This window comes from Myotis brandtii, unplaced genomic scaffold, assembly GCF_000412655.1.
Source record: "Myotis brandtii unplaced genomic scaffold, ASM41265v1 scaffold266, whole genome shotgun sequence".
NCBI lineage: Eukaryota > Metazoa > Chordata > Mammalia > Chiroptera > Vespertilionidae > Myotis > Myotis brandtii.
Genome location: NW_005360124.1, coordinates 9,949,180 through 9,957,413, shown reverse-complemented (window position 1 = coordinate 9,957,413; position 8,234 = coordinate 9,949,180). Strand labels below are relative to the sequence as shown.

General features: G+C 39.4%; 1 protein-coding gene across 1 annotated transcript in view; it reads left to right on the top strand.

Moving 5' to 3' along the window:
• Window positions 1–6,425, top strand: part of LOC102251224 (cytochrome P450 1A1-like) — a 32,357-nt gene extending 25,932 nt beyond the window's left edge. Inside the window, exons 8-9 of the transcript XR_001362530.1 lie at window positions 4,418–4,504; window positions 6,149–6,425. The gene's annotated coding sequence lies outside the window, so the exon portion shown is untranslated. The remainder of the gene's footprint in view (window positions 1–4,417; window positions 4,505–6,148) is intronic.
• Window positions 6,426–8,234: the final 1,809 nt, after the last annotated feature.

The following is an 8,234-nucleotide window of genomic DNA, read 5'->3' as shown; positions in this document are numbered from 1 at the left end:
GTAATTAGTTTGTGTGTGCCATGAGATGAAAAGGTTGAAAATCACTGCTCTACAGACTTGGGTTGAATAAATAGAACTGCAAGAAGATATGTGTGTGTGTGTGTGTGTGTGTGTGTGTGTGTGTAAAAAGGGATAGACTGAAAGAAATCAAAATTCAGTTTTCAACAACAAAGTTATAAAATTGCAAATTGACAGTAGATGTGAATTTTTAATATGTATGTCAGGAGTACACAGGAGAAGATGGACTGAAGATGTAATATTAGGAATTTTAAGGAGGTAGTTGCTATTTATACCCTTGGAACTAGATGCAATTACCTAGGCAATGAGCATAGATAGAGAAGAATTTATTCAAATAATAAAAAGGAATCAGCAAAGGAGACAGCGAAAAATTTTTTTAAAACGAGTGAGTCATTAGTTATGTCAAAACTTTTAATAGTGGTAGCAAGATGATTACTGAGAAATAACATTAAATTTTTCAGTGTAGAAGTCATTAAATAACCTTGAAATATTAGTGTAGAAAAAAAATGTGTTTCAGTAGACAACTGCATTTCCTGACCTTCTGGGTTATCAGATTTTAGTCCAGTTCATTGTGTTTGAGCTATGTTGCAACTCTTCGTAAATGTAGGTAACTAATAAGTAAATTCTGACTTACCTGGCAGCATTTAATTGACATTTTCTGTATAGCTTGGTAGTGACAATGGAGTATGGAAAAAAACCACAGTTTTGTCTCCATTGCAATTCATTTTGTAAATGAAAGTTCCACAGGACTCTTCTGAGGAATAAAAGAGAGTTTTATTGTAATATGATTTGCAAATTGGAGAATGAGAAGCCTTTTTGGCATGAACCAAAAACTCACTCTAGGGTAGGAAGGATATGGAAAGGGTTTAAAGGCAAGAGTTGTGAGATGGAGTTGCTGGGAAAACAAGACCATAAACTTGCATTATTCATTATTTATTGGTGGGAGTAACTGGATTTTGAGGGTTCTGCTGACTCAGTGGTCAGGAACTGGGGTAGTGAGATGAGAACAATGGGTAGTTTTGTTTGACGCCCGGTCAGCAGGTAGAGTCACGGTGAGGATATAGAAGAGGGCTAGGTAGAGAGGGACAGGATTATGGGGGCTGGGAACTGGAGCATTCAGATGCAGGCAGAATACAACTTGCTGACCGCGCCCTGTTCCGAGAAAAACCACACAGACAGACAGAATGACCTAGAACTAGACCCAGCTGGGCGGGGAAAGAGGGCACGTGCTCGAGCCTTGAGCTTTAAAATGAAGGCCTGGGGCGGAGGTGGGCTGGAGGAGGGTCAATGGGGGGAAAAGAGAACATATGTAATACTTTCAACAATAAAGATTAAATAAAATAAAATAAAATAAAATGAAATAAAATAAAATGTATGGATGTTACTAAGACAGGCAGCTTGCAGAGAGAACTAATCACAAGGCAGTGAGGTATATAATCAATCCCAAGGATGTTACTAAGGCAGAATTCTTTGAAAGGACCAATCAGGAGCTAGCAAGGCATGTATCTACCCCTAGACAAAAAAGGCAGGCTGTTTTTTCTTTCTCCCTCTCTCTGGTGCACTGGGTTCCTGGTTTCTGTGGTGGGGGATGTGCTCCCCTGTGCCCACGTGGCTTATGGCCATGTGGGACTGCACACATGGATGAATGGACTTTAATTAGCTTGGATGCTGAACTACATCCAACTGCAATATGGAATGGGAGCTCTGGACACTGGCCTGCTTTTGAAACCCCAGCTGCACCTTTTCCAGGACTGGCTTCTCTCACTAAACTTTACATCTGCCAACCATATTTGTTCGCAAACTCATTTTTTTATTTTGAGAGGTTGGAACTCAGACCCGAACAGAAATTTTGGCATCAACTGGATGTGGCCAACAGTTGAAGTCATAAGACATGGTTAGGAGGGAAGGGGGATGGCAGGCAGGGGCCAATACCTCAGTTTCCCTTGGAGTCTGCAAAATAAACTAGTAAAACAAGTTTTGTAGGGAAATGGACAATGCAAAGAATGCAGTTCTTCAGGTAGACAGGGTAAGAGTTTAAACCTGCAAAATGGTTTAATCACTAGAGCAGGGTCAGAGACCAGATGGAAGAAGGTTCCATATGTTTGGTCACAAAATTATGATATTAGAATTCTCTATTGCAACATTCCATTATTCCTTAGAAATGTGTGTTTTGGCCTTTCTCTGAACCGGTTATAATATATCCTTGATTCTCTCTGTTTAAGAGAAAACCACAGGCCCAAATGGTGTCACTGGTGCTAAAGCCCATGATACTAAAGCTAGATTTAATACCTGAGGCTAATTGCTATTTCTAGCCCCAAAATATAATTTTAATCAACCATTCTGGTACCTCACCATAGAAAGAAGATGCAATCGGCACGATAAAAGGTCTTGACATTCCCTTCTTCCCAAAATATGTCTTGGTCTGAAAATAATATTTTATTTTGTCCCATAAAATAAAACCTTCTTCCTATAAAAACCTTACATTTTGGACAACTCTTGTGAAAGGTTAACATGGTGGTACATGGGAAGGCTGAATAGCCATCTCAGACAGTGGCTAAAACATTAAATTTATTTAAGGAAAGGGGGTGGGGGATGGGATATCCTTTGCACAGAATCTCGAGGCAAGGGGACATTGGGTTGATGAAGGAGCTGGAATTTCATCCTTATTTGCAGTCACTAGCGGGAAGCTGTTGTCCTCAGTGGGTCTGGGGGCTGAGTCCATGGGCTTGGAACATGGATGGAATGAGGATGGATGAGGATGGAATGCAGGTGTGCGATCAGGTGTCTTCAGGACAGTTTCCATTCCTTATATGGTCTGATTCCTGGAATCTAGCAAGTTTTCCTGGTCTTTTGTTCTCATGTGGCAGGAAGCTTACATATGGCCCTTAAGGACTAACCCCTCAGGAACACCCTTTTGGTTGCTGGATTGAAGCTGCCTGATTCATGAATCCCTTAGTACAGTAAATTAGGTCTTTAAATTGCCTCGGTTGAAAGTTTGTTGTCTAACATCTCATATGAATAAAATGCATTCTTTACTACGTATTCATTTCATATTATATAAGAGTCAAGATTTTACTTTTTTCTGAACATTATCTTTTAATGTTAGTTTTGGTGTAGGGATGTGGGCAAAAGGCTGACTCAAGTGTGTTTAATGGGAAGCAGGATCAAGATAGCCGATTTGGTATTCAGAAAAATCTTTTTTTGGTGAAGCACATTGAAAAATGTCAATACAATTTAGCAATCATCTTTTTCAAGCATGAGAGGCGAGGAGAGGCTTGACACGATGAGAAAGCAATCCAGAGAGGTGAGTACTGCACCCACTCTTGGGACATGAAACAAAGTCTGAGACCAGAATGGGGTGGGTGGGAGGACCCCATAGAATAATGCTGGGGTTCTTCAAAGGGCAAACCTCAAGGGAAAACACCTGCCTTTCCTTTAAAAAGGAGATGGTGGAAGTACTTGCCCATTAGGCCTTAGCTCCAGTTGAGGCAGAATGAAAGAAGCAAAAGTTAACCACTGAGGATTTCGACCACAAGCTACACACACTTTCTTTGTTTAAGGAACTGAAATAAGGCAGGTTTGGGGAGAATTTAATGAGCTAAAGGAGTAGGTTCTTGTCTCTGTTCTTATTTGTCACCTCCTTGTTACCCTGACACAGAAAGGTGCAAATGCTAACTTCTCTATTTCATGGCATCGTTCAGCTATGAGGGTGTTTCTTGATTCACATTATAAGAGCCCAAACCTGACTCGTTGTTGCAGTGCATACATTCAGGTAACAAGAATAAGAAAATCCACAGATTCTACTCCTCTCCAATTCCCATCTCACAAGAATTGGTTTGTTACATAATGATGATACTTAAATTTTTATTTTCTCATTTGATCCACTAGTCAGTACGTTTCCCCAGGCAAGAACATTAAAAAAAGAAAAATAGTTGTTTTTATTTCCTCTCCTCACATTTTTTATTTTCTTTGAAACATTATTTTCCTTTGTTGAGAGGGATAGTTAGTTACATTAATAATAAATCTCAAAATGGGAAACCAAACTTGAACTAAAAATCTTACTCCATAATCTCAGAAAGAATATTTATTTTAAAAAGAAACGTAAATGTTTCTCTGAGGTCCAACCTCATAATAATTCATTCTGAATAGATGTGGGTCCTCTCTCACTCACATCTGTCTTATGAAAAACAAGGCATTCTGGGGAAGCCTTTTGATGTTTCACTCATCGGTTACCTCTGAGACACCCTGTCTTGGATTCTAAGGGTTACTGAAATCTGAGAGCCTTGAGTTTCTGCTGGGAAATTTCCAGATCTTCCTTCCCATTCCCAATTTCCTGGAGGATGCCTCCCCTCCCTCCTCCTCTTTTCTACAAAGTGCTTATCTCCTTTTCTCCTTCCAGGCATCATTCCTTCCAGTAATACCAGGAAAACAATTATCTTTCCTGTCCTACAGCAAAAGCCTCCTAGGAGGCAAGAGTGTGCAACAGGTAAGTGGGAAAAAGTGCACTGAGGACAAAAGACAAATTAATATCTCAATCCATTATGCTGTCTCACAGCTTTTACGGGAGTACCCTTCCCTCATAACCAGAAATACCTGATAAAGGAGGAAAAGGCCCAGCACTAACATACCAGCCAATCTGCGGGTGACTGAGGAGTGCCCTAATCCTCCCATCAGTGGCCTAACCTTCATAATCTTATTAGTGTACAACCAGTGTTTCATTCCTGAAATCTGAAACCGGAAGAAGAAAGGAAATTCAAATTACAAATGTCCCCACACATTTATTTAAAAATTATGCTTTGCAACACATGCAGATGCTTATGTTCCCTGACAATCTTTCTAAACCCTTTACCCAGCTGTGGCCTTCAGGACATTCAAGAAATGAAATCATCTCTTGACTTCCATAGGCAGATGAAACTCAAATGGAAAGACCTTGCCAGGAACAACATAGGGAGATGAATGTTGCTTCTGCTAAGAAACCAATGGAGAGTTGTGTTTACTTTTTATAAATGCCAGTCAAATATTCATTTATAATTAAAGTTATTGTACTGAAAAATTACAATAATTTCTCAACATACTAGAAAGTCTATTGTGTAGCATCATGGATTACACACAGATGACACTTTAATGAATCAGTGTTTCTTAGAGACTAAATCTGGCAGAAATGGAATGGCTGTTAGTTCTATCAGGACTTTAGTTTCTTGGGGAGGTATAATTGTACTAATTAGTTGAGATATGTAGAAGTTTGTTTTTAAACTGTTGGTGTTTTGTTTTTATTTTTTAATATGTTTTTATTGATTTTAGAGAGTGAGGGAGCAGGAGAGAAAGGTCATTGAGAAGAGAATTGTCGCCCCCTACTGGGGATCGAGCCGGCAACCCAGGCATATGCCCTGACCTGGAATGGAACCTGAAACCTCTCCAGGCACAGGCCAATGCTCCACCATGGGCCAGGGCCTGTCTGTGTTTCGCTTTTAACTAAAAGCATATTACATTGAAATGTTATTGTTCTCATTTTTGTATGTCAGTCTGAGAAATCGATTGGGGAAGTGAGCCTCCATACAGCTCCTTTCATGTTGCATTTATTATGTGGAACTGAGAATGTCTTTGCACTTATGAAGTGGCCACGGAGAGCATCTCTTACAAATAGGGATCTAAACCTCAGAGGAAAGTACTGAGAGGATCATAATGCATGTTGGCATTCCAGCACTTCCTCACAACAGCACCACTTTCCAAACAGTCTCTTTTTTAATAATATGGCTAAAGATATAATTTAATTTAATGCTCAACACACAGTATTTGATTGGCTGTGGGTTATTTTTGTTTTGTTCTGTTTTTTTGTATGTGGAAAAAAGGAACCCAGTCAGCCTTTTTTTTTTTTTTTTTGGATTAAAATACATATACTCCAGCACCACCTACTGGGGATAGGGTTATAGTGTCCCAAATTACAAGAAATTAAAACACCAATCTGATTCTTTCTCCAAAACTTTCATTTATCTTCTTGCTTTTTTTCCTTCTTGTATTATTTTATTTCCTGTTGTTCCTCTATTCATTTTTCTTTATTTCCTTTTACCTATTAGAAATACTCTGACTTGAGTGTCCTCAGTGGTCTCAGAACTGTCTCTTGCTTCAACAGTGTTTGAACTGAACAGAACCAGGGATACCCCTTCTTCCAGCCTCCACGTTTTATCCGCTCACCACCTTGCAAACCACCTCTGAGACCAGCCAACACACCGTTTCGTTTTGTTTTTCTATCTTAATTCCTGATTACCGAACAACCATGAGCTCCCAAATTCGTCAGAATTATTCCACCCAGCTGAAGGCTGCAGTCAACCACCTGGCCATCCTGCATCTGCGGGCTGCGAACACCTACCTCTCTCTGGGCTTCTATTTCCACCATGAAGATGTGGCTCTGGAGGGCGAGTTGGTGGAGAAGAAGCACGAAGGCGCTGAGCTTCTCTTAAAGTTGCAAAAAGCGTGGTGGCCGCATTCTCTCCCAGGACCTGCTGAAGCCTCCCCAAGATGAGTGGGCAGAACTCAGGGCCATGGAAGCCGCCCTGGCCTTGGAGAGGAACTGAACCAGGCCCTTTTGGAGCTGCAGGCCCTGGTTCTACCCGCGCAGACCCTCAGCTCTGTGGCTTCCTGGAGAACCACTTCCGGGGTGAGCAGGTGAAACTCATCAAGAAGATGGGCGACACCTGACTCACCTCCACAGGCTGGCGGCCCCCAGGCTGGGCTGGGCGGGTATCTCTTCGAAAGGCTCCCCCGCAAGCGGACTAGGAGCCTGTGGAGCTCAGAGGCCTTTGGAGGGGCCCCTCTGCATCCCCCTGGGTCTGGCTTTTACCTGAGCCTCTCCCCGAAACTACTAGCCATTCTTTGAGCCTTCCTGGAGCCCTCTCCCATACATTGGACCAAATGAAACAATAAAGCTTTTTGCAGTAAAAAGAAAGAAAAGAAAAAAGAAAAATACTCTGACTTTTACAATATAATTCTCATAAACATTTGTCTAAAACAAGCACTTTATGATATGAAGACAGATTAAAGATAAGAAAAAAGAGATCCATGACAGATCATATGTCTTTACCTTGCAAAAATATAAGTATAAAATAATGCCTGAATTTTTAACAAAATTTTAATTAGAAATATGTTTATTAAGAAAGGCAATAAAAGGTCATGAACACACAAACACAACTATTGCTGACCTCTGAAAATGTATTAAAGCCAACTTTTGACAAGTCTTAGAAAGTTTTTAATACAGTTGCAAGCTTAAAGTTAAAACAATAATGGTTATAGCTAAAATATATTGGACATACACTTTCAACCAGGAGCTCCCCTAAGATCGCTTTATGGGTCATCTAGTAGCAACTCTGTGATGTAGGTGTTCTTTTTTCCTCATTTTAACATGAGAAGATTGTAACACAGAAGTGTTAATTCATTCAAAGTCACATTAGTAAGTGGGTGAACTGGTTTTCAAAAGCACATTTTAGATGCAGTGTATGTGTTTTTATTTTTAAGGCTTAATTTCTAGGTATTTGACAATTAGCATAATTGAAACCAAATTTTAATCATCCATAGGCATTCCTTTGAAAAGTCCTCTAAGATCTGACTAGTTCAGTTAGGATAACTCTGCTTTGCTTTTAGGTATTATTGTTGTATTCTTCATTTGTTTTCTTTTGTTTTTCTTTATTACTGATATCTTAGTTTGCCCATTGACTATTTTTCATGAAATAGTCAGAAAGGATAAAAATAAATATAAAAAGACTTGTGTGTTTTTTTTTTCTTGGCCTCATCTTGGGCCAAATTCATAAAGTGCAGAAAGAGCCTTTGTGAGAGAATGGATAGGATGGGGCATGCATGGAGTCAGATGAAACAGGCCTGCAGGGTGGAGGAGCCAACACTCCTACTGCCCCACCATAGTGGAATATTTTACTCTTGCTGAAATTATATTATTTGACTTTCCAAAAGGTTATACACATTTATAGTTTTCTATTGTTGTTTTAATTGGATTTTTTTAAACCAGGGAGATTGGATCCTGGTAATATAATTTTAAAATATTTTACACTTCATTTTTTGTCAGTATTATATTATAAATACAAAGTATTCTATAATCAAGCATAAATGCTTTTTGTATAATATTATGTTCAATAACATATACAATTATTTTCTTTTAGTAATATAGTTAACTTAAAATTTTCTACAAATGCATTCATCTAGATTTCTGA